Here is a 25,562-nt window from a genome sequence, read left to right as displayed (position 1 = left end):
GTTTTCTACGAGTCATTTTGCGAACGTTCGTTATTGTTTCACGTGCGTTTCCCAAAAATGCACTTAACACAATTGCACGTAGCCTAGCTTTAAGTGCAACTTAGGAGTCGCTATCCGTTTGTTAAGTGCTGAAATGTCACGCTATAGAATGGCTCGTTATTGTTGCACATGTTATAGCAATCCATATAATTCTTCTTCTACTTGTGTGAATGTATATTCAACTCGAATAACATAAAAAAAATATTTTTGAGCCAGTTTAAAAACATAAATTAACTGGAAATGTCGTACTGTAAAAACACTGTCTTGCTCCAATCTCGCATAAAACTAATTCTAACAGTCCTTGCCGGAAATGACATCAGCATCATTTTCGATATTTATATGAAACCTTAATTAAGTAGAATTATTTATCAATTTCTTTATCAAAAATTGCTTATCTCACATCAAAATAAATAAATAAGTAAATAAATAAATAAATAAATAAGCTCTTACAATTATTTTTGAAAAGTTTAGCCTAATTATCCCCACCTGATGTGCATTTGCTAATAGGACAAAAATATAGCCTACTACCCTCGAAATGTCCATATACAACAGTGTAATTTTTTTTTTCATTCTAACATTTATTATGTAATTTTTATTTTTTTCTTTATTCATTATTATTTGTATATTGAATTGTGTAATGTGTAGAAAATATAAATGAATAGAGATATACGTACAAATAAAATGAATAATGACTTTGAAGAGAAGTAAATTGTAGGTGCAATTTGCCGGTTGTCCAGCAGGTGCCCTCATAACTCTGTCTCCTTACGATGCACTTAAGGCTTTACGATTACTCCAGAGCACTCGTAGATCCACTAAGATTTTCAAGTGCTACTTAAGTTACGATGCTTTTGGGAAACAGACCGTAATATTAAGATCAGTCGTACGATCATTTCTACGAACTTCTTAGGCTTACGATGCTTTTGGGAAACGCAGCCCAGATTGATTAAAGTTTCAGGTTTTCCTTTCAATATTATATACCTGCGGTTGACTATTATTTTAATCCTTTATGCAACGAAGTACTATTTTAATAACAGAAATCGAGGGCAATTGTTTGAACAACAGAAATGTGTGTAATGTTAAGTGTTTTAATGAAGGTTTTATTTATTTACTAGCATAATGTCATTCCAAAATAAGTATACATTATATATATATATATAAGAAATGGAGGACTAGTTTTTATCAGGTCATTTGTTTGTGGCTATTGTTTCTTGCTCAGACTTACCTGATTTATTTTTGTCAATCACTCTCATATAAAGAAACTGTTGAAGCAAGTGTTGAAGAGAAGTTATTTTGTTTCTGTTTATTGTTTTTGTTCATTTTAAACAGAATAAAGTGTCCAAACACAGAGAAAAACTCCTGCTGAAGCGACTGATCTCCACACTGTTATAAAGATGGCGTTTATTAAAGAGGAGAGTGAAGATGTGAAGATTGAAGAAACATTCACAGTCAAACAGGAAGATCAGCAGGAACAAACAAGTTAGTTTTCATTCAGATATATTTTAATAATAAGAATACTAAATTAAATCCATGTTGCAGCCCTGAGTGTGCTGCCTAGTTCTCCTAAATTCACATAAGCACTCATTGAAAGATAGGAACGAGTTTCTTTTGTTGCTTGTTCTCATGTCTTTTGTCATTATTTTAAGTATTATTAGTGTCCCATTTTCTCTACCTTCTTAAGGTTATTGCTTTTCTTGTTCTCCTACTGTGTGTAAAGCACCCTTGAGCACTGTCGCTATATAAAATAAATAAAAACAATAAATTAAAAAAAAGTTTACCTGAGCTGACAATATTTGACCTACAGTATTCTCATAGAAGATATCTGCTATTACAGTGATAGTGTTGGCTTGGTACTTTCCATTTGCATATGTCGGGTAGATCACAATTCCCTTTTTTTCATCAACTTCTTTATGAGTTTAAACTTGTTTCTAGTAGTTGTTACTAGTTCTCACAGATAGTATCAGAGTTAGAATTACATTTTTATTATAATAACTTATTATCAGGGCTATTGTATTTAAACAGGGTTTCCGCGGAGTCTTAAATTCCAAAATCTAAAATTTTGCCCTAAAAAGTATTAAATTTGCTGAAATGTTGTGTTGTAGGTCTTAAATCTTCTTTAAACAAGTCTTAATTTTCCTGTGTTCATGTTTTGCTACCCAATTTGGTCAAAACCCACACAATAACCATCAATCCATCTCAATAAAACTTTCAACTTTTATTTAAAAAGGTCATTAACTCTATTTATCATAATGGTAAAGACTGCTGAGGATATCCACCTGGACAGATTGTTTTGAATGGATTTAGTTTATTATAGTTTTTAAAACTTTTTAAACATTCGTTAATTAGTTTTTATTTTTTATTTTAAAGAAAGTTTATTTTGGAAAAAAGTGTGTGGATCCAAGTCGAGCTCTCTTGTTTTTACACAATATTTAAGATATTTTAATAAGAAATATCTAAAATATTTTAATATTGGTATCATTGATCTATTATTGTGTTATTAATTATTTTATATAAAAAATATTTTTTGATAGAACAAATAACAACCTTTTCTTCTGGGCCATTTGAAAAATTCCTTATTCTAAAAATTCATTCATAATGGTCTTAAAAATGTCTTAAAAAGTCTTAAATTTAACTTGGTGACACCTGTAGAAACCCTGATTTAAAGTATGTCAGAAAACATGGATGACTCTAATTTTAAATATGCTAAATGAAATGGACTCTAAAATAATTAATTATTATAAAACATTGTACAGTATTCTAAACTATATGATGTTGTGGGATGATGTGAGACAAAACAAATTATAGTGGAACAATAACGTTTAGCATTGCACTGACTACAACTGGCCAACAACTAGTCTAAAAAAGACTTCTGCTGCGTAAGAAATGGATTACAGCATGCTGATGATATGCAAACGTTTGAGTGTGAAGTTCGTCAGTATTGACCATATTCTTCACGTACCAGCAGGCGCCGCCATTGGAATCTTTTTGCTTTTTAAAGAATAAATTTTTAGATCCTTAAAACAGTGTAATGCTGCTTGTCTTTGATCTTGTGGGGGAAACCGGAGCACCCAGAGAAAACCCACGCAAGCTCGGGGAGAACATGCAAACTCCACACAGAAATGCCAACTGACCCAGCTGAGGCTCGAACCAGCAACCTTCTTGCTGTGAGGCGACAGCACCACCTACTTTGCCTCCTCGTCGCCCGACAACACTGATTTATTTGCATATTTTTATGCGATATTCCAGTTTTGCAAATAAATTTAATTGGCATTTTTGGATGGAAACATAGCTGTAAGGTTTGGAGCTTACACTGCTATTCTGAACCAATAATCAGAAACAGAAAGCAGTTGAAGGATGGCGTGTTTAAATCCATTATTTATCTGACTCCATTGTAATTAATATGACTCCATCAAAGTTGTTATTATCATTGATAAAGAGAAAGAATCTCAAAGCTTAAAGCAGGTAAAGTTGTTTATTAATTTACATGTTTGAATATACAGACAGTAGAATGAAACAAACTAACATACTGTATAAAGAAATTAGCTGTAACATATGCACTGCTGAGCAACAAAGACAGTGAAACTGCACACCAGCCGTGTGCAGGAGATGCAGAGTAAAAGCCATTCTCCCAGATCAACACTTACCTTTACGTATTATACCCTGAGCAAAGCATTGTTAAAGATTAGTGAAAATCAACCCACAAAACCAGCTGAACATGAGAGAGCACAGTTGAGGAAATAAAGTGGGTGAGAAGAACATTAACATACTCTCCTCAGGCCATGACTCAACAATAGTAAATATATTGTATATTGAAATACAAGCAATCAATGTCTCTGTTTATTTTAGCACTACAATGCTTAAGTCATAAACTGTCAAATGACATCAAACATGATAAAGCTATTTGAAGGAAGATCACAAGCAGAAGAATTGTGTATGGTGAAAAGCACATGGTTACTGCAAGCAAATGGCAGAGATGTGTACTGGAGCTGTGATCAACTCTACCAAGCCAGGAGGACCCATCCCATGCTTGCAATGTCTCAGAAGTCCTTGATTAGCATAGAAGGAATATATAATAGAAGAATATATAATTTATAATAAAGTTGGATTGTAGAGAGACAGAAGATAAACAGGAGCTAGATTATTTAGAGCTTTATAGGTGAGAATTACTATTTTAAATTTAATACAAAACTTAACAGGCAGCCAGTGTAATGAGGATAAAATTGGGGTCTGTGGTCACACCAGACTTTTCTCTCCATAGACTTCCATTCATACGCACGCAAATGTGTCAGACTGGAAACATAAGTTTGTGCGTCAAGTTTCGCAATTCACTGCCTTGCAAGGTTCAAGCTTGGTGAACTTTGACCTTGGAAATTGCATCACTTGACTATGTAAGACCCACACTGGAGAGAAACCATTCACATGCACTCAGTGTGGGAAGAGATTCAACCGATCAGCAAACCTTAATAAACACATGAAAATCCACACTGATGTGAAAGAGTATATGCGCTTTGAGTGTGAGAAGACTTATTACAGCTCCAAAATTGAAACTGCACCAGACAATTTACTCTGGAGAGACCGTACAAGTGTTCACACTGTGACAAGAGGTTTAATCAGTTAACACATCTGAAAACAACAGGATTCACACTGGAGAGAAACCGTACAGATTTGATCAGTGTCTACTAGGGATGTAACGGTATTGTAAATACCGTCATACCGCAATATTAAATTTTTTCGATATTACCGAAGTCGCATGACTCGGTAAAACTATAGGTCTTCTGAGAAAATTTGCTCAGGCGAATGAAGCGAACGGGAGGTAGCTGAAACTTCATTTCCCATCAGCCCCGGCGTGGCCATAATCCTTTGCGGTCTGTTGTCGCTACAGATCCAGTAATGCGGAAATGGAGTGTGCTGCTAGTAGCGGAGATGAAAAAAAGATGGAAATGATCGAACCTAAAGCGGGTGTTGTCGCCGCGCGCGTGCTGAATAGCGGTGCTGTCGCGCGCGTTCTGATCAGCTGTGTTGTGGCGCGCGTATTGTAAAGCGCCGAGGGGGGGTTGAGCGCGCATACTCAAGAGAGGTGTTATCGCGCGCCTACTGAAGGGCTGGACTGGACGGAGGTTGTGTCGCGTCGCGGGGGCACTTTTGATCGTTTTGGAAGGGCATTTTCTATCCAAGACTAAAAAGGGCATGTGCACTGCACAGGTTGAGCCCTATGTGTGCACGTGCCTGCAAGTTGGGGAATACGACTAATAACAGTCATGGGGACTGCAGAAACACAGCACACTGTTCAGATTGATGCAGACATTGACTTGTACCGCAAAGAGATCTCTATCTCACTCATGGTTTGTCCTCTCAAGTGGGGGAAAGACAATGCACAACGTTACCCCACTGCTGTCAACATGGGCCAAGTCATATCTCTCTGTCCCAGAAACCTCAGTCCCAAATGAGAGGGTTTTTTTCTGTTGCAGGGGACATTGTAAATACCCAGAGATACCAGCTTTTACCAGATTATAGTTATATGATAATTTTCCTTTAAACCCATCTCTATCTAAGTGAGTGATTAAATGTTAAATGTGATGAGTTTTTAACAATACTAAATTGAAACTTTATTTTTTTTTACATGGTTTAATAATTTTTTGTTATTAAAATTGAAGTTCCTGTTTCAAAGCTTACAGATAGATGGCTAATTTGTATGTCATTGACACTTTTGGCACTTTTTTGGAGTATTTTCAAAAGTTTTTTTTTTCCTGTAAATGATTCAATAAATACCGTACCGTGACATTCATACCGAGGTATTACCGTACCGTGAAATTCTGATACCGTTACATCCCTAGTGTCTACAGAGTTTTAATCATTCGGCGCAGCTTAAGAAACACATAGACAAAAAAGTTGCACACATGACATGAATGCAGCAAAACATTTTCTCTGTGCACTGGATGTTTCATGTCTGAATAATGTTTGAAAAGGCTGAGTGACAGTATACTGTTTTCCAACACTCCTACACTGCAGTAGGTCGGGTTGTAAATGTGTTGCGCTTCTCGCGTTTACCGTAAACACCGTGGTGGTGGCTGAGAGAAGAACTGTCATAAATATCTGGCCAACAGCTCCTCTCCAGCTTAAAATCTCTTTGCAAGTGATTGTACCAGTGCAGATAAATTTGTACTCTCTCCAGTGTATTCATGTAGCTAGTGTTGTTTTAGATGATGTTCACTGTCTGACTCCCTGAATGAGAGACATCACTGGGAAGACACCGCACATCAAAGAAGGTGGAGCTCTAGGACGCTTAGTTTGCAGTATACCAGGGCCTCAAGTTTTAAAAGCCCATTCAATTGTCCTGTGTTGCAGCTAGGGTTGTAACGGTATGAATTTTTTACGGTATGATAATCGTCTAAAACAATACCACGGTTTGACGGTTTCGCGGTATACGGTATTAAATAGTAATTCTCATAGCAAAGACCCTGAAAAGAATAAGAACACGTTTTCTGACTGAACAAAGGTTTTATTTCAACAAACTTGTGAAAGAACCATTTTAATAGAACTATAGAAGTCTTTTATAAAAATAAACTGAAAAATTTCCCATTTTAATAAATTAAATTAGAAGGAATAAACAAGCAAGGTCTTTTAAGATTAGACAAAAACAAACTTAAAACAGTCCTTCCTTATAAGCAGGATAAATGGGAGACCAAAAGTGCAATACCAAGTTTATGGCTGTAAACATGTATTTAAAGCGTTGTTTTTTTTCAGTCTAGGTTGTGATGAAGAAATGTAAGCATGTTGAGATTTTCAGGACTTAATCTTGACCGCTGAGGTGAGAGAATGTGTCCACTTGTACAATGAACAAATAAAAAAATAAGAAAATAATAAATAATGTGTCAAAGTCTAAATAAACATGGTGTCCTCAGTAAAAAAAATAGATATAAATATTTACTATACTATAAATAGTTACATAACGAAACTAGATTCAATATGGAACATCCTTAGGTTTTATGTGCCAGCATGGATATGGTTGTCTGCAATGCAGACAAAAAGCTGCACCTTCATTTGCGTCTTTTGAAAACAGCAAGAGCAGCAGTTCGTCTTTGCTGTGTCACTGTTTTGTCATGTTTCTGTGCTGCTGTGCATGCAAAAGTACTTAGTATGAGAATTATTTCATGCAAAACCTTTTTTTTTTTTGCGTTTTATTTAGCCGCGCATAAATGTATGCCTATCTCTCATTCCGTGTTGTTCAAAAAGCTCATTGTTGGTCCACAAACAAAAGCGAAACCTATGCTTATCGGTTGTGATATAGCGAGTTTGAACCAATCTGGGCATGGAGGAGGGACAATGCATCAATGTATCATGTCTGATTTGTCCGGAGACACAGTGACGAGCGTTTCTTTGTCAAATCAGTGTTGTCAAATTTTAATGACGTAATCGCACTGTGTCTGGAGCCTCTGAAAGTCCGCGAATGTTATGTGATACAGCACTAGAAAGATGAGATTCTCTTCTTTATGCCAATCTTTGAACTGTATGAATCGGATCAGCGGATCAAAAGTTATTAAACATTTAAGAGCAATACTTATTTTTAGCCGCGGGCGGCTGTCTCGGTCTTTAAGGGTAAAACCGTTGATATGCAATTGTTCATGGTATGATAATCGTGCACGTTCAAATCGTGGTAGACCGTCATACCGGTATATTGTTACAACCCTAGTTGCAGCTTTTATTAGTGAAGTTTCTTTACTTTTAGATTCTAGATTTTTTCTAGTTTACTGCATTTACTTTGAGTAGAATACAAACTTGATGAATATTTCATGATTTAGGCAGAGCGACAGGTATTAAGTTTTACAATATTTATACACTGTGATGATCCCAAGACTCCAGATTGGAGTATGTGGTAAATTCTGATTGGATGCCTGCATTACTCATCAATGGGTATATAAAAGTTGTTGTGCTAGCTACCCCAGGACGCTGTGGCTACTCAGGAGTCCACATGTCAAGACCTGCCATCTCATTGGCTCTTTAACCTCATGGTTTTGTTTTGCATTACTTTTGTCATGTAGTTAAAGTGTTGTTGTGATTTTATCCTAAGTTCTTTATCGTCATTATTATCCCTAGAAATTTGTTGGTTGCTTTGATTGTTTGTTCTATGAGTTACTTTTATAATAAATAATTTGCATTCAGGCTATTTTGTTGGCACTTTTATGGTGCGACTCTAACAAGCGGGTCATAACACTTCGCAAAATGTGGCCGGTTGTATCCAAGATCTTGTTCTTTTCAGTCATGACCATAGGTGAGAGTAGGAACCTAGAATGAGCAGTAAATTAAGAACATTGCCTTTCGTCTCAGATCCTTCACTGATCCATCTTTAAATCTCACATTCCATTCCTCATGGAAAACCCTGATACTTGCACTTTATTTGGGGTAAAGACTCTCCTCCAAACTGGAGATGGCCACCTTTTTCCAGTCAAGCACAATGGTTTCTTAGAGGTGCTGTTTCTTTCCCTGCCATGTCACACTCAGCAGCAAACCGTCCCACTTACTCCATGTCCTATGAAGCCAAAAAGACAACGTTATCTGCAAATGGCAGAGACAGTCCTAGCCTGCACCTAAAATTCTGTCAGTAAAAATTACTGTATTTTTGAGATCAGCCTGAAAAATAGCACATTTACAAAATAAAATGAATAAATGGATGGATGGATAGACATTGTAGTGGTGGAAGGGGAAGTTGGATGGCTTGTGTAGATGTTAGATGATCACACACACATTCACACAAGTAATAGCTTCTAGCTTATTTTTATTACGTTCTTCATCAGTAACATGCTATTCTGTTCTGTCCCTCCCGCCACCGACTTTCCCCTCTAGCTCCACCCACTTCCGTTACGTCACTTGACACACAATAAGCTACATCCCCCGCTTTTTTAGCAGGTGACAAGGCAACAAAAAGTAAAAAAATAAAATCAGGTAAATATATATACAGATCTGGCATGAACTAACATGCGCATGAAACAAAGTGATCTCGCATGGCCACGACATATGGCGCGTTAGCACGGAAAGATGGTCTAGCAAATAAAGACATGAACAGTAGGGGGCAGTTGTGTACTGTAACGCACTGTATTGAAGCCGGAGCATTCTTTACGCATCATTATAACCTAGAACACTACTTCATACAGGGGCGTAGATGTAGGGTGGACGGTGGTGATGCTTAATATTAATAGTTAAGTTTTCTAATTCACCACTGAACAACAGCTGATTAAACATCTGTGTCCATTGAAGAAAAGCAAGATGGAGCAAATTAAAAAATAAAAACGCAAAAAAAAATGCATTTAGAAACAGCTGAGAGATCCCTCTTCCCTTCCTCACAATGGTTTGGTCCACTGCCCGCGTCCCAGCTCACCCAAAGACTATAGAATATCTTAAAGGGACTTTGATCTCACCTACTCTATGCACACGGGTCAAGTGTGCGGCTGCCTAGTTAACCTCGAAAGCGATTCTCTTGGTTCTCAACGAGGGGTGCGGAGAGATAGGAAGGGGGCACAAATTGTATTAAGAGCGCTTTTTCCTTCTGGAGAGAAAGTGCCCTTTTTTCTGTTACTTTTTAAAATAATAATATAAGCCTATGCATATGTGAGTGTGTGTTCGATATGAGGGCAGCTTTACCTGTATATATTAGTGCTGTCAATCGTTTAAAAAAAATTTTACTAATTAATCGCACCTTTTAATAAAAAAATAATCGCGATTAATCACATTTAAAATACTGAAACTTGTAATTTTGCCTATTTAAATGTAAAATTAATGTAAACGCAAGACAAAAAATTATTTAAATTCAAAATATAATTGTTTAATAGAATTTTTGTTTAATTTGTAACAGATTTCTTCATGCAAACAACATACCCACAATAAACCATCAAGATCCTGGCTTGACAGCCATATGTATAAAAGAAATTAAAACACAGGCATGTTAATGACATTTAAATTTCAAAACAATCAATGCTAATAAAGAAAACATTGATTTCCATCGATTCTAAGTGGACTGCAAAAAAATGCCAAAATACAGGAATTGCAGATATGAAAATGAAAAATTATAATAATAAACTATAGAATACAGACTGTTGCACTCATTGTAAAGTTTTATTGCTGTGAGTTGAGAACATTAGTTATAGAGTAGAAACGATTTTGCTTTATCCTCCTTTACATTCATCCAGTTGCTAAGACTAGGAGTATCCCGCAAGTGCACAGAGACTCCCAAATGCCCGCAAATGAATGATAATTTCTTGCAAACCAGTCGTTAAATACATTGCACACCCCTCTCGCCCCTGCTCAGATACGTCGCTCACTCCACCCCTGTCACCCCTCAACGGGCCTGACACAGACACACACACAGACAGACACACACAACGCGCTGCAAACATTTTGGCCCCAACAGCCTTCCATACTGGAGCGACTCCCCTCAGATTCAACACGCATGATTCATCAAATTTGCTTAAACTAAGCGCCCTAAAGTATTACTGTATTTCACAAGGATTCTGACACAACAATGCAAAGTATACGCTTTCGTTGCGTTTAATGAGGAAACACGCCAAACTTGGAGGGCTCATGCTGAAAGGCAGAGTAATGCCCTGTCTTTGACAGCTCGCGACTTCACCAGACGTACTGAGTACATTTACATAAGACACCAATACTCCGATTTTAATATGATTAAGATTATACTCTTAAAATTCTACCGTGTAGCCTTAAAAGGAACCTTACCTTAAAGGAACACCGAGTCATGAAATGCGGATGATTTTGTTTCTGTTCACCATGCGGTATCAACTTACAACAGATGTCGAAAGTTAAAAATGAAACACCCGAAATTGCATGAAATTCTGGATAACCTGTGATGTACCTAATTGTTTTATACTGGAACTTGCCTTCAAAAAGTGCTTCCTTGGTCTTATCCACATTTATTGCATGTTGAACACACGTACACCACAACAGGAAGTAAAATAAAACCTGCATGCGTTAATTGCGTTAATTTTTTTAACGCGTTAATTATTTAAAATTAATCGCATGCGTTAACGCGTTAATTTTGGCAGCGCTAATTTTAAGTATTTGTTTTTATTTTTATCTTTTCTTTTAATGGTTTTTAATTGTGTTAGTTTTAATACAAGAGGTCTTTTGAATGTTGGAAAATTTGACAAGGTAAAGGAACTGTGCAAAAAACAAAACTTAATTTGTTTACAAGAGACTAATTGGAATGATGGCGTGATGGAAGATTTTAAAAGGTGATGGAGGGGGAAAATATTTTATAACAATGGTGATGGTACGATGGGAAGATGGGTCGCTATTTTAGTCAAAGAAGATATAAAGAATGATGTAGAAGAAATATACAATGATAAAGAGGGAAAATGCCTTGCTATTAGAATGAGAGAAAATAATACGACATTATGTAACATTCATGCTCCAGTAGCAGAAAAAGAAAAGAAGGACTCTTTTAACAGAATAAATGATCTAATGATTTTATGGGGAGAAACTATTTTAATTAGAGATTTTAACATGGTTTTTAATAGAATTGATTTAGCGGATGACATGGTTTTTAGGAATGACACTGGGGGAAAAGAGTTGCAGAAACTAATGGCAGAGCACAAAGTAGTGGACATATGGAGAGTAAGGAATGAAGGAAAAAGAGAATATTCAAGAAGACAGTTAGTAGCTGGTAACTTAAAGCAAAGTAGGATTGATTTTATTTTATGCAAGGAAAAACTGGGTGATTTTATACAGAGTGTTTATTTTAAAGAAACAGAGCTAAGCGACCATAAGTTTTTATTAATGAAGATTGATTTTAATGAACCCGAAAGAGGAAAAGGGATATGGATTTTAAATACAGAAATTTTAAAAGGAGAACCTTATAGAAAGGCAATAGTGGACTTATTAAATACTGAAATACAAAATGAGATGTATCATGAAGATAAAAGAATATGGTGGGATAACACAAAATATGAAATTAAAAAGTATACGATTAAAATGAGTAAATCAATACAAAAAGCAAAAGCACATAAAGAAGTAGAGGTTAGAAAGGAATTAAATGACAGTTTATATCAAGAAAAGGTAGATATAGAGAGAATACTGTTTTTGGAAGAGGAATTACGAAACATAGAAGAAAGAAAATGTAGAGCCAAATATATTGTGGATGGAGAGAAATGTACAAAATTCTTTTTCAATTTAGAGAAAAGTAAGGGTAACGGAGAAATTATAAGAGAATTAAAAAAAGAAAATGGGGAAAAATAAAAGAAACACAGGATATTTTAAAGGAAGTTAGAGACTTTTATGAAAGCCTTTTTAAAAAAGGTGAAATAAATGAAAAAGAAGAAAAATTTTATTGGATCAAATTGAAGGAAAAGTAACAGAAGATGACAAAAAGATGTGTGATGAGGAAATACAAATAGAAGAAATCAAGAAATCTTATGCAATTAAGTAATGGGAAAAGTCCAGGATTAGAATCTGAGTTTTACAAAGTTTTTAAGGATGTTTTAGCACCAATTTTAAAGGAAATTTTTGATGAAGTTTTTAAAAAACAAGAAACATCGCATTTAATGAGAGTTGGTTTAGTAAAACTGATATATAAGAAAAAAGGTGAGAAAAATGATTTGAGGAATTTTAGACCCCTAACAATGCTAAACACAGATTTTAATATTTTAGCCAAGGTTTTAGCAAATAGACTTAAAAAGGTTTTACCCGATATTATCAAAACTAGTCAGGCATATGGCGTGAAAGGGAAAGATATCACAGACATAATTAGCAGTATAAGAGATGTATTATGCATTTGTTTTAAAAATGTGTTGAACTAAAAACATTTATGGGAAAGTTAAAAGAAATGATGAAACAAATGATGCCAAGTGAAACAGAGCAGATTGAGGAGGAGACAGAATGGTATAAAATATTTTTATTTGGTTTTAATGGAAGTAAAACAAGAATTGCCAATTTGTTTCTATCAGTTGCAAGAACTATAAATTGGGAAAGAAGAAACATTGTGAAAAATAAACATGCTAAAATAGAGTTATGGAAAATGTATAAAAGAAAACTGGAAAACTATATTAAAACTGTGGAACAATATTTTAGAATGGAAGAAAAAGAGACTGAATTTTACAAAACGTTTATGTTGAATACTCCTTATATTATGTACTCACTAGATGGTTTGTAAATAGATTTGCCAGAATGATTATGCTTGTTATTTTCCTGTTTTGATACCAACATAATGTCTTAAGAAATGTTTGTAAATTATATTTTAATATGCTTCTGAACTGATGTTTTAAATGTTTTTAAATGTATGTATTGTAAAATTTGAAAACATTTTCTAATAATAATAATAAAAAAAAGGATAGCGCATTGGACTTTTAGGCTGTGAGCTGAGCCATTCAAAGGTTGTGGGTTCGAGTCCCACCAGAGTCGCAAGCTTTGCTCTTTTACTCCACTGACTTAAGGTGTGGTGCGTTTCTAACATTTTAGGCATCTGTCCATCCCGTTTTGCTTCTTTCTTTCATTGCGCAGTGCAGGCTCAGATACTAGGGGTACTCTACAATAATAACCGATGACTTAATTGAGCTGTTTTAAATAAGGGAGATTAGAAAACGGTGTAGGGCCTAGTAGGCTTGAGGAATGACTCGTCGGCAACCTGTGGTTTTGGGGAAAAGTAACTGCCACCTATTGTTGAGATCAAGCCTTTTGGATTTGTCGTACAAGAGCCTCTTTATGCATGTGCAAAGTAACTGAGTAGAAAGCACAGTAATTTTTGCTTCCCCCCCACTGTCTTAGATGAAACTGCGTTTGGAAGTATCGTATCCAGAGGTTTTTTCTTTTAGTGTTAAGACTAAGTTGGCCAGAGCACCTGTCTTGGGAACAGCAGGTGCTAGGTTCAAATCCAAACTGCACCTTTCCCTCAGATTATGGGAGAGTGGCTTTCTGATCTGAAACTCCTTCCAATGGCCGATGGCATATGTTTGTCCTGATTTCCATTTTCCGAGCTGACTCTGGGTTTGGATGTAATGAAACTGAAGGTTCCAAAAAACACTTAACACATGATTAAGGATAGATTAAATAAAAATAAATTCATGCATTTTTTGCTTTGCTCTTGAACAGAGGCCAGGTTACCGGTTAAGTTTTAGGACATGATCATCCAGACTCTAAAAGACCGCGTCCGTCTTGTCAGCATTTTCTGCATCTTGACATGCTGGTTTTTGTTGTGTATTATTTTTTCTTCTTCGATTTTTGTTATCGGACAAATGTCTCTTACGGTGAATTTTTGTAGTGCTGTGGCTTAGCTGGTCAAAGCGCCTGTCTTGTAAACAGGAGATCCTGGGCTCAAATCCCAGCAGCGCCTTAGTCCAGGTGGTGCGTGTGCTTGTTTTATAGAGCTCACTGGAATGAATTATAAAATTGTATAGCTTTGAGGCGTAATGAATAGTGCGACAAATAGAGTTAAACAACCTCTTTGCTTGCCATTTTAAGACTTGCTGTCTTTTTTTAGTCTCTGTGTGCAAAAACGTGTTGCCTCCTATTCAGCATTGGCGCTGTGACTTAGTTGGTCAAAGTGCCTGTCTAGTAAACAGGAGATCCTTGGTTCAAATCCCAGCAGTGCCTAATGTATAGGTTTCGTGTTTGCTTTTTGTTAAGAGTAACGAGTGATTACGCAGCGGGATGTTTAGCAGTCGGTTTCTTAACAAATCTCAAATCCTTAAGAACGCTGCTTGTTCAAGAGGGCTTTGGACGATGGCTTTATATAGCATAGTGTGGTAATGCCTAACCAATTGGACTTTAATATTTCAAGTCCAGACATTCCCACATGCAGCGCTACCGTTGTTAGTTTTTTTTTTTTTTTTTTTTGGAATTAAACAATTAGCCCCTATCAAGGTCGTTTGGCGCTGTGGCTTAGTTGGTTAAAGTTCCTGTCTAGTAAACAGGAGATCCTGGCTTTGAATCCCAGCAGTGCCTTGTCTGCAGTTGGCTGTTCTTTCATGGGCCAGAGAGTACTAAAAAGTGCTTTCTGTGCAACAGTGCTAGAGGAACCAGAGCACTTAGGCTCTGTGGTGCAATGGATAGTGTGGACTTCTAGGCTGTGAGTTGAGCCATTCAAAGGTTGTGGGTTCGAGTCCCACCAGAGTTGCAAGCTTTGCTCTTTTTCTCCACTGACATAAGGTGTGGTGCGTTTCTAACATTTTAGGCATCTGTCCATCCCGTTTTGCTTCTTTCTTTCATTGCGCAGTTCAGGCTCAGATACTAGGGGTACTCTACAATAAAGCCGATGACTTAATTGAGCTGTTTTTAATAAGGGAGATTAGAAAACGGTGTAGGGCCTAGTGGACTTGAGGAATGACTCGTCGGCAACCTGTGGTTTTGGGCAAAAGTGACTGCCACCTATTGTTGAGATCACGCCTTTTGGATTTGTCGAACAAGAGCCTCTTTATGCATGTGCAAAGTAACTGAGTAGAAAGCACAGTAAATTTAGCAGTAAATGAAACTGCGTTTGGAAGTATTGTATCCAGAGGTTTTTTCTTTTAGTGTTAAGACTAACGGCTGTTTCACACCGCAAGCGTCAGCAGCGCATGAGCAGCGCGTGTTTTTTCGGCGTCCATGTTAACAGATTAGAGCTTTCATATCGCACGCAGCAGCAGCGCGTCAGCGCGAGGCGTGAGCGTCGCTGAAGCAGCAGTGCAGCGATAGTTTCGGCGCCGGGTCTATTTTTGACACGCTGCTTATGCTCAATTAAAGTGACAGTGCATTGATAATGACCAAAACACAATGAATGACAGTAAAAAGTAGCAATTGTACCCAATAAATGCCTTAATAATGTCAACTGATTTATATATAGTAAATTGTAACCCAGGTTACTAGTGGGTAGTACACAGCAATAGAGCAAATAGAAATACCCTTATAAATATTAAAAAAAAACATTGGCTGAATACTCGATTAAATCATATATATTAAAATTATTTATTTATATGAATAAATCATAATAGAGTATTATACAGCATTCAAGGGAATAGTGCTTTAGAATAACATCATCGTGCCTTATCGTACACTATAGCAGATCAGATTTACAAACAATAACAAATCTCTCTTGTCTGTTAGCTTGTGTTTACCGTTGCTATGGTGATTCAGTGTTCGCAAGGGAATGCAGAGATGTAAGTTGTTATATTAATAACAGTAAAAAACTATTAGATGTATATCTTTTAATGTTTTAAATGCGTATTAACTGTGAAAATTGACCATTAATAAGATGCTGAAATGATTTCTATCATATATTTTTAATGAAGGATTGAGAGAAAAAAACAAGATTTGTATCTGTGAGTGAAATCTGCACACGAGTGCCACCTGGAGTTTTCCTGGTTTTTCACTTTGATTTTGAATGATTTCCTTGGTGAGCTCGTGATTTTTTTTTATTATTGTTTTCATTATAACATGATTTAAACTAGTGTCAAAAATGTGTTTCATCAATTAACCATTTGTTTGGTCTAGTAAAAACACAGTATTATACACAGTACACAGCAAATTCATTGGTGTTAAATTTCAACTGTTGAGGTAATTCAGAGTAAAGTGTTAAAATTCTAGAGTTAGATCGGCATTAGAAGCTGATTTGCCTCCTTGTCATACAGAGTAACATGTATCTACCTTTGTAGAAAACCCTTGTATTTGAGAAACTAATCAGAGTGTCTGAAATCTCACCATACACCCTCATTCACCTGGCCCTTAAATTGGTCAAATAGTTTAGTCCACTAGACAGAGTGAATGACCACAAATAAGTGAATCCAGACACCTGCTGTTGAACACCTGCTGTTAACAAGCACAATCAGTGAAGGAATAAGAAATTGAAGAAATAAAACTACAGACACAGCCTCACACCAAACCAACTGAATTAAAACAGAGGATTAAACAACTCAATTAAATAATAGCATAAGCAGCTTCACTGATTACAGTTTGACTTCATTTCTGTAAGAATATTTGACAATGAACAGAGGTTTATATTTTTTTATTAAAAATATTTCATATGACCTCACCATCATGGAGATCAGAGGCTGCTTATTTGAGCTCTTGAAGCTTTACTCTTATATCCTAATGTTTCTATGACTGCTATAACTGTGTTTCTAAAACTCATTAGCTATATTAAGAAAGGTCAAGAGAAACCATACTGTTTATGCTTAATTGTTATAGATTTAATTTCCGGTTTTTATTAAGTTGATTCATAAAGATATGCAAATATAGTTGTATTAAAACTGCATGGGACAATACTTCTGGCAGTCTGCTGCTCTTCATAGAAAATTCAACAAACAATTAGGTTGCAATTAATAATTACAGTGTCATGCACTAAACATTCAAGCTCCAGCTTGCTCTCTATGACACACAGGGATCAAGAATCAGGATATGAACCTCAACCGTGGTTGCTAAAAAAAAAAAAGCCGCATAGTTCATGCCGCAATGCATGCTGGGTGCCAGCATAGTACAAAGCTCCCAGCATGCATTGCAGCATGAATAAATTATGCAGCTTTATGTTCTTACAATCTCTTTCTTTTGCTTTATTTTGTGTTGTTTTTGGGAGGTGATATTTCAGTAGAGTGTTTTTTTTTTAACTTGATTTTTATTTTTTTGTTTGTCACCATCATTAAGAATCAAAGACTAATTATTGATGTCTGTGTGTTTTTGAGTTCTGCCATAGATCAAACATTCTCATTGTAAATATTGTTTTTATTTTATTGGAGCTTCAGCGGTTTCATTTATGTATATTATTTATTTCTCACACATAACTAATATGATATTGAATTAGAAAACAAGCAGGAAAGGATGGTTATGTTATCATAAATAATCTCTTCAGACTGACACTCTAATTTTCTTTTGGCTTTCCATGTTATATATATAAATAGTGTAATTAACACTATCTATAGCAGCCAAACTAAAAGACGTTTAGAGCAAGAAGTTGAAGAGCCTGACTAAAGCAGACTCTGTCCTCCATCATGTTGACTTCAAATGAACAACGGAAATTTTATTAAGAGCTTTTGTTCACATGACAGAAATAATATCAAAGGTCAGTAATAGGTGAAGCTCCATGATAAGTTGTTTAATGTGATGAGTTTTTTTAAAGATGTTGAAAAATAACATTTTTTATTGTGTAATTTGTTTTATTTTTATTGATTATTATTTTATTTAGAGTTTTTTTTTTCTCAGCTGATTTCATCTTTGGTTTTGGCTTGTGTTTTTCTGTCCTTCAGTGATTCTGCTTGTTAACAGTTGTTCATCAACAATTCTCAATCCTCCTTTAATTAGACACTTAATTGTCTCATTAACTTTATCACTGTCTGAGTGTTCAGCCCTCTGTAGTGAGGACACTAGTTAGGATTTTGCTCTGGAATTTAAGGCTTAAGTGTGTTTGAATGAAAAATACAGACTATGGGATGTATTTTTAACAGAAATATTCTGGAAACTGAATTTACGAATCTAAAATGTTGAAAACAGCAGATTACTGGCAACCACTGCTGCCAGTATTTTGACATACATTTAACAGATATTTTACACAATAAGAGTTCGCTAATTAACACTCTGGGTGTTAAAAATTTTAACACTTTCAAAAATGTTATTTTAACACTTATAGTGGTTCCCATATAAACACTGAGGGAGTGTTAATTTTAACTCTAAGGTGGTTAAATCTACTAAATCTAAAATTTGCAGTGTGAGATCGATAAAAAATACAGACTGTCGAATGTGCTTTTAACAGAAATATTCTGTAAACTGAATTTATGAATGTGAAAAACAGCAGATTACTGGCAACCACAGCTGCTGGTATTTTTCCGTAAAATCTAAAAATGAAAAAAAAAGAAAGAAAAACAGCTAAACAGTTTTTGTGTCACCATTGTGGAGGATAATAGCGTCTCTGTTCAAGTCCAAGATGAACTGAGAAAATTTGATGTTATGCTGCATCTTTTTTAGTTTAAAGGTAACTGTGTAGTTACTAATGCAGTCAAAATCTGTTTGCTAATTGCAATCACACATGCAAACATTATTGCATCTAAAGACTTTACATTTTTGTGTACTAAGCTATGATTTTGTAAAATGAACAATGTATTAGTTCATGAAATATGCTTATTTTTTGTAAATTTATACAGTTATATAAAACTTCCATGTTTTTCACAGAAACATTCTGGCAACCACAGCTGCTGGTATTTTTTCGGAAATGTAACAGATATTTTACACAATAAGAGTTTGCTAATTAACACTCTCTTGGTGTTGACAATGTTAACACTTTCAAAAGTGTTATTTTTAACACTTATAGTGGTTCCCATATAAACTCTGAGGGAGTGTTAATTTTAACTCCAAGGTAGTTAAATCTACTATCTAAAATTTGCTGTGTATTATACAAGTGATTGTGTAAAGTTTAAGTGAGAGAGTTTAAGTAAAATGCTGTCATTTGTAAAAAGAAAATGCCAAATAGGAGAAAGAAATAGGAAAAGCACAGAAATTCAGCAGAGAGAAGCATATACATGGTTATTTATTGTTGCTGTTTATTTACAATTATGTTAAGCTGAGATAATGCATACACTGTAAAATGCAAATGGTTTTTTTCCCCTTTTGTTTGTTTGCTTGTGCATCTTCTTCTGGTTTTTCATTGGTGAGATGTTCTATTGAAGTCAGTTGCTGAATGTGATCTGCTCTGCATTCGAAATAATTGAAGTGTGAACTCTTTTCTGAATTTGAATTGTCTCAACTTCCATCGGTGCGTGTCTAATTGTGGAGTTGGACTGGCGAGCCTCCCATTAAGTGGATTTTTTGGATACACCTGTTGGAAAGATACAAAGTGAAACCTATTCAGCGTCATGGTAGGAGTGTAAATTTACAACACACTCACAAGTGCAACATCCTGGATCTCTGGAACTGAATTTGCAACCTAGTTGTTTTGCAAAATAATCTTTTTGAGTGTTCATCACCTGTACTGGACTTTTGGGACATTTTGAAATGTTTTAAGTGAATGTTTTATTTTCATTTTTATTTTATTTGTACATTGTTTCATTGGAGTGTTCATTTGTTGCAATTTTTGAAGCTTTATAGAGAGAAGTTAATTGGTTTAAGAAGGGAAACCTTGATTATATATTGAATAATAAAACAATTTTAATATTGTATTATTAAGAGGATGGCATTATATAGCATGGTATGGTGATGCGTAACCAATTGGACTTTAAAATTTTTAAGTCTAGACATTCAAACATGCAGTGCTACCGTTTTTACCGTTTCTTTTTTCGATTAAACAATTACCCCGTCTGGTTTTGTGGCTTAGTTGGTCAAAACACCTGTCTAGTAAACAGAAGATCCTATGTATGAATCCCAGCAGTACCTTATCTGCAGTGAGCTGTGCTTTTATGGGCCAGAGAGTACCAAAAATTGCTTTCTGTGCAACAGTGCTAGAGGCAGGAGCTCTGTGGTGCAATGGATAGTGCATTGGACTTCTAGGCTGTGAGCTGAGGCCAGTGCGAGCCAGGATGAGCCGGGGCAATTGCCCAGGAGGTTAAGCAGTGAGGCCGAAATCATGCTGCATTTCCACTGTTGGGCTAGTAGCTCGCAGCACGTCACGCAAACCCCGCCCCATAACATCCTCCGAATCAAACGTCACACAACCCGCCCACTTCAGCGGGAATCAGCCAGATAAAGCACACCATCACATCCTCACGAAACCATTCAAATAAAGACAACTGAAACAAACCATTGACACGTTACTGTACAACATTACATTTTATGTCTATACGCACATGCCTGTGTGTTCTCATTCATCATATTCATTTACTCACTGACCGACTGAATTTGAAACTAATTTTCATGCGAAGCAACACGCCCCTTCAGCTACTCCAGAACGCAGCAGCATGAGTGGTCTTTAATGAATTGAAAAGAGCACATGTCACTCCGCTACTCACCCGTTTGCACTGGCTGCCAGTTGCTACTCGCATCAAATTCAAAGCTCTGATGTTTGCCTACAAAGCAACCTCTGGCTTTGCTCCCTCTTATCTGCTCTCACTTCTGCAGATTTATATGCCCTCAAGAAACTTGCGTTCTGTGAATAAACGTCGCCTCGTGGTTCCATCCCAAAGAGGGAAGTAATCACTTTCCCGAACTCTCGCATTCAATCTGCCCAGTTGGTGGAATGAACTCCCTAACTGCAACAGAACGGCAGAGTCACTTGCTGTCTTCAAGAAACAACTAAAAACTCAACTATTTAGTCTCCACTTCACTTCCTAATCTGCAATTGCCTCTAGCTATACCACTAACTGTACTCAAAAAAAAAAAAAAATTCTTACATTACTAATGCTTTCCTTCTTAGACTTTACAGACCTGAAACTTGCCTACAGCACTTATTTATTGTTGCTCTTATAGTTGTGAAAATTGCTTCCTTGTCCTCATTTGTTAGTCGCTTTGGATAAAAGCATCTGCTAAATGACTAAATGTAAGTGTAAAACAGAAAGCTGTGTACACGCCCTTAAAATGACACATTATAACACATTATAATAAAAAAATCTGGATTGTGTTTTGAACTGAACCTAAACGGGCACACTTAGAAGAACCATAAAATTAATGTTAAATCATAAAAAAGGGGTAAACTATGTGCCCTTTAAGCAATGTGTTAACTTTATTAATTATTCAATAATCATCAAGATTGATAAAAAAGTTCAACACACACAGCAGTGAACGTGTGCACACACACACACACACACATCAGTGAACACGTACACACACACACACACACACAGTTGGTACAGTAGGCCTACATACTGTATCTACCTTGGAAGAAGTGATGTGGTTCTTAAAGTGTTGTTTTACGTATGGAGCCTGATTGAATTTTATTATAGTGTCTTCGTAAAAACATCTGTCCATAATTCCTGAAAATAGAAAAATATATATATATATAAATAAAGAAACTGCAAAGAAACGATTCAATCATTTTAAAGAGATTTGAACTAACCTTCTAACACAACTAGCGGTCCAGGTCCCTGATGGAATATGGCTCCCCAGACATGAATTTTTACTGGATGCTTTGCTTTCGGTTTCACAACATGGCGGTTTATTAATAGGGTATGTCCTATTAATAAATTTGTAGGACATGTAAGCTCATATAAAGCAAATAGCCTAAATAAAGAGATGCATGGATTAATGTAAATAAATAAATCTCTTCATTATGGCATTGTTCAAAATGGCTTACCTGGCTTTTCCTTTTTTTTGTAACTTTATGTTTATTTTGAACATTCAATTGAGTACAATCATACGGCATTTCAAGGTACATTGGTATCTCAGTATGTGAACTTAGGTGGTATAAAAATTATGTGCATTATTGTCAGGTGTATTTACTACACAGTAGTACTCAGATTTTGTAAATTATCAAGTGAAATAACAGCATAAAAAGAAGAAAAATAAAATAAATAAATAAATAAATAAAAAATATATAAATAGATAAATAAATAAATAATAATAATAATAATAGGGAAAAGATAAAATAAAAATACAATAATCAAAAATAAATGAAAATTAAAACACTATTTACATCCAGGTTTAGAACACATGTCATAATATATTTCCTTCAAGAGTAATCTCAAGTGGCCATCTTCATTATACATATGGGGACACATTATAATATAAATAAGTGTAGTCATATACATGTGCATGCATTAGCATATATTTATCTATCAGGGCATCATCTTCTATTCATTTATAGCAATAAAGTCAGGTCTTCTAACTAAAATATATTCAACCCATTTCCTCCATTTTCTCAGGAATATATCTTTCTTTAAGTTGACAACGAAGGTGATTCTTTCCATTGTATAAATCTCAATAGTTGCGTCTATCCAATTACTAAGGGTTGGTCGCTCTTGTTGTAGCCATTTGCGTGTGATTGCTTTTTTGCTGGCAGCCATGAGAGCACGCATAAGGTATTTATTGTCTGCCGTTATCATATCTGGATCCACACAGCCAAAATATAACAATTTACTTTCTAGAGGTATATCTTTTTCAAATATATGTTCAAGAGCCTCCTGTATTTCTTTCCAGTATTCTTGTATATACATACATTCCCAAAAGATATGATAATGGTTTGCTTTATTGCATCCGCAGTTACGCCAGCATTTTGGAGACTTATTTGTATATTTAGCTGTTAGTGCTGGTGTTTTGAAATATCTAATAATGTTTTTCCAACAGTTTTCTTTCCAGTTTAATGAGCTTGTTGATTTCCATTGAAATTCCCATATATTTGTCCACTCTTCATCAGTGAATGTTGTTCCACTTTCTGTCTCCCATTTTTCTTTTATATAATTTGTGGATTGTGTTTTCATACTTCTCAGACTCTTGTATATCAGAGAGACTATTTTGTACTTTATACCTGATGTGTGAGCTTTTTTAATTATATCTATCAGTGGATTCTGATTGTCTTCAAGTTTTCCTTTTATTTTCTGATCATAATAGTTTCGCACTTGGAGGTACCTATAAAAATCTTGATTTTCAAGTAGGAAATTGTCCTTTAATTGTTGAAAGCTTAAAATTTCTCCCTTTTTAATGATGGTACTAAAGGAAGTGATTCCCTTGTTTGCCCATAATTTGAATCTGTTATCCAATCTGTTTGGTGTGAAATCAGAATCATAAGCGATCCATTTTAGAACTGTACAGTATTTTAGCAGGTTAAATTCTTTCATCACTGATGTCCAGACATTTAAAGTAAGTTTTGTCCATGGGTCTTCTATTTGTTCTGTATATTTTTGTAATTTTTCATCCATTAATATGGCTTGAACAGGCGTATTTCTAAATGTTAGGTTTTCTATATCTTTCCATGGGGCATGATAGTGTGGGTCACACCAGTTTACTATAGTCCTGATTTGTGCTGCTATATAATAGTCTTTTAGAGAGGGGAGAGCCCATCCTCCTTTATCTTTCAGCAGCTGCAGTGTTTTAAAGCGTACTCTCGGCTTTTTTCCCTGCCAAATGAAGCGCGAAAGCATTTTATCCCATTCTATAAATTGTTTCTCCGGTATTTCTACAGGTAGACACTGAAATAAATATAAAAATTTTGGTACAATGTTCATCTTAATTGTTTCGATCCTCGAACTAAAGCTAAAAAAGGGGATTAGGTTCCATCTGGTCAAATCTTCTCTAGTTTTAGCATTACCTGGCTTTTCCATTGGTCCACCTGAGTTGTTTTACTGGTTTTCTAATATTGCAGACTGATGCTTTTAACTGTATTCTAAACAGAAGCTCACTCTGAATCTTTTTAGCAGATCGCTCATTGTCCTTGTGCAGTTTTTCGTCAATCGTTTTAAGTGCAGCACTATACAACAAACACATACAATAATTTTATTAATTAATTTTATTAACATTTTGACATAAGTGTTGCTGAAATACTTGATTTGACAAGATGATAATACACAATACCTGTTCATTTCCTTGCCTTGCAGTTGTTTTTCTAGGAAGACCTACAGGGCTTTGATGTCTATAGTATCATCTTATAGTGGTGTTGGAGACGTGCACACCCGACTGCAACAGGAAAGCCCTGATGTCACAAGAGAGTGCTTTGATGTGTTGATGCATCAGTTTTTTTTTCATTGCAATAATTGGTTGAAATGATCTGTAATTAAATCTATAGTGGACCTTCAAAGACAACCCAGATGGGACTTGAACCCACAATACCCAACTCCTGAGGCTGATGCCTTATACACAAGGCCACTCTCATTAACATGAAATCACAACCTTTCTGCAGCTATTTTCTTGTTTGCATTTCATTATCATCCACCTAACATGAGACCATTAGTTGAAAGCCACGGGGTACTTGAAGTCAAGATCTCCAATACCAGAGCTCTCAGAACCTTTGATGTTTGTAAAGTGATTGGATAATTTAAGCAAGATTGGATAAATCTTAACTGAAGTGTGCAGCAAGTCTGAGAATTTGAAGCTAACTATTGACCTCAGATCATCACGCCTAAGGTTTGAGGGGACAAGTGAGGATTTTTTCCACAAAATTTATATTTAACCCAACAAACACAACCCAAATGGGACTTAAACCCACAATTCTCAGCCTCGAACGCTGATGCATTATCCATTAGGCCACTGGGCCAATACTAGCATTTGCCATATCTGTTGTACGGTTTAGGAAGTTCTTGTAACTCAGAAAACAGCACTTTAGGATCCCTATACCATATTTCATTCAGACGATCTGGTGCGTACACCTAATGACAAAACAGCTTCTCTGAAGAGTTTTCAATTGTCATGTCTTTTTGACCTAAGGGTATGAACCTAGCTTTTTGAAAGCCACAATGGATTGTGCTGCACAGCCAACTTAAAAGGAACTGCGTCAAAGACAACTCAGGTGGGACTCGAACCCACAATCCCCAGCTTCGAAGGCTGGTGCCTTATCCATTAGGCCACTATGCTGTTTCTATACTGCCTGTGAACTGTAACATGTATCCAGGGAGTTGCTGACACACATAACAAAAACTACATGAACAAAAAGTAGATTGGACCGATTTTACAGAATTTTTTTTTGACACTGCAGAGTGTTTCTACTGGGC

At 35.7% G+C, this 25,562-nt stretch overlaps 1 protein-coding gene and 2 non-coding genes across 7 annotated transcripts in view; all 3 read left to right on the top strand.

Moving 5' to 3' along the window:
* The window catches only part of LOC103910797 (uncharacterized), a 1,018,570-nt gene that overhangs the window by 378,257 nt on the left and 614,751 nt on the right, over positions 1 to 25,562 (top strand). The gene's annotated exons all lie outside the window — the stretch shown is intronic.
* Positions 14,295 to 14,368, top strand: trnat-ugu (transfer RNA threonine (anticodon UGU)). Its single transcript has one exon. It is a non-coding gene; the product is annotated as a tRNA-Thr (tRNA).
* trnat-agu (transfer RNA threonine (anticodon AGU)) lies at positions 14,555 to 14,628 on the top strand. Its single transcript has one exon. It is a non-coding gene; the product is annotated as a tRNA-Thr (tRNA).

The sequence above is a fragment of the Danio rerio genome, chromosome 4, assembly GCF_049306965.1.
Source record: "Danio rerio strain Tuebingen ecotype United States chromosome 4, GRCz12tu, whole genome shotgun sequence".
NCBI lineage: Eukaryota > Metazoa > Chordata > Actinopteri > Cypriniformes > Danionidae > Danio > Danio rerio.
Note: the sequence above shows the minus strand (reverse complement) of the source record. Positions and strands in the feature narration are given on the sequence as shown.